We start from the raw sequence: 2,228 nt of genomic DNA, 5'->3' as shown, positions 1-2,228 counted from the left end.
TAATGTGTGGTGGCCCAGTGTTCTGAGAGCGCTCAGAGAGAAAAATTGCCCCAAAAAGCTATACTTGCTCATCAACAATTACCTCTGTAACAGGAAGGTAATGATGAGGGAGTCTGCTCGTGAGGCTATCAAGCCTGTCAATAAAGGCTGCCCTCAGGGCTCAGTCATCGGACCCACGCTTTGGAACCTCATCTTCGACTCAAATCTGAACATGCTTGAAAATATGAGCTACAAGACGTTAGCTTATGCTGACGATCAAGTACTTCTAATTGAAGGACACAGCAGAACAGATTTAGAGAAAAAAGGCCAAGCCGCACTAGATGCGATAGTTAGTTGGTGTGACGAGAACAAGCTCACGCTTGCTGCACATAAGTGTGAAATGTTACTTGCAAAAGGGAACTTTCACAAAAAGACGTCTCCGGACGTCAGAATTAAAGGAATCAGAGTGAAAAGAACAGAACTCTACAAGTACCTAGGAATCACCTTCGGTACAGGCTTAAGTGTACAAGAACACGTGAGAAAAATCTCCGAGCGAACCAAGGACCTATTTGAAAGGCTAGGTAGAGTGGCCCGAAGAGAATGGGGAATAGGTCTAAAAGCGATGGGAACAATATACAAAGGTCTCTTCGTGCCGATAGCTACCTATGCGGCAGCAGGATGGCACGATAGAATGCTAAAACATGTCAAGGTTAAACTTGACATGGCTCAGAGATTTGCACTGATCAAAGTCACAGGTGCATATCGAACCGTTTCCGCGCAAGCGCTGACGGTTCTGACGGGGAATGTGCCCGTCACGCTGGAATGTATCCGCAGAACAGCGCAATATAATCTGAGAAAAGGGAAGAAAATAGAGATCGAGGATCTTGTACATGACCCCGAGACGCGAAATTCCGGGGAGAGGCTAGAAAAATGGAAAGCACGAGTCCTGAAAGACATCGATAGTAAAATCAACGAAATGTGGCAGAGAGAGTGGGAAAACTCTGAAAAGGGTAGAACCACTTTCAAATATCTGCCAAACGTCATCACACGGATGAAAGCTGAATGGCTTCTTCCAAATAGATTTGTCATCCAGTTCATGACTGGCCATGGCAACTTCAAGAGCAGACTTCACAAGCAGGGATCCATAGATTCAGATCTATGCCCTTGTGGTGAAGAAGAAACGGACATTCACGTTCTGATCGACTGCGACAGGTACGATCTCCTGAGAGAGAAGTACATGAAGCTGTTGGACATGCGCGTGATGGACGTACAAAAGCTTGCTCAAAATGAAACATCATTTCGGATCTTTCAAGACTTTGCAAAAGATCTACTTACAGAGAAAATAGCCATGGAAGCTCGGGAACTCGAGCTACAACCGTCTCCAGGGGAGGACGCGTAATGGGGGCAAACAAAACCCTCAGAAAAATCCCTTAGCATTGAACAATATATAGAGACATCGAAAATAGAGGTGGAGTAAAAATATACACTCAGTGGTTCGGATCCCACTTAAAAATGTAGGTCCACTCGTGTTCTCGCATGAGGATGCGAGGATAAATAAACACCACAGCCAAATCGATAGTAAGAATGTGGAAAACTTAAAATAGCGAAAAGAGCAAGCCGATGAATGAGACTAAACAAATGCTGGTATGCAATTGCGAGGTACAGCATAGTCGAAAGCTTCACGTAGTGATGCTTAGGAGGCAACTCTCTTTTTTTTTTTTTTTTTTTTTTTTTTTTTTTTTTTTTTTTTTTTTTTTTTTTTTTTTTTGTGTGCATGGAATAATGGAATAGGACCTCGGTTCTATTTTGTTGGTTTTCGGAACCCCGAGGTAATGATTAATAGGGACAGATGGGGGCATTCGTATTGCGACGTTAGAGGTGAAATTCTTGGATCGTCGCAAGACGAACAGAAGCGAAAGCATTTGCCAAAAATGTTTTCATTAATCAAGAACGAAAGTTAGAGGTTCGAAGGCGATCAGATACCGCCCTAGTTCTAACCATAAACGATGCCAGCTAGCGATCCGCCGAAGTTCCTCCGATGACTCGGCGGGCAGCTTCCGGGAAACCAAAGCTTTTGGGTTCCGGGGGAAGTATGGTTGCAAAGCTGAAACTTAAAGGAATTGACGGAAGGGCACCACCAGGAGTGGAGCCTGCGGCTTAATTTGACTCAACACGGGAAACCTCACCAGGCCCGGACACCGGAAGGATTGACAGATTGATAGCTCTTTCTTGATTCGGTGGGTGGTGGT

Source organism: Diachasmimorpha longicaudata, unplaced genomic scaffold (assembly GCF_034640455.1).
Source record: "Diachasmimorpha longicaudata isolate KC_UGA_2023 unplaced genomic scaffold, iyDiaLong2 ctg00000113.1, whole genome shotgun sequence".
Lineage (NCBI taxonomy): Eukaryota > Metazoa > Arthropoda > Insecta > Hymenoptera > Braconidae > Diachasmimorpha > Diachasmimorpha longicaudata.
The sequence above is the reverse complement of the archived record's forward strand: the minus strand, read 5'-3'. Positions refer to the sequence as shown.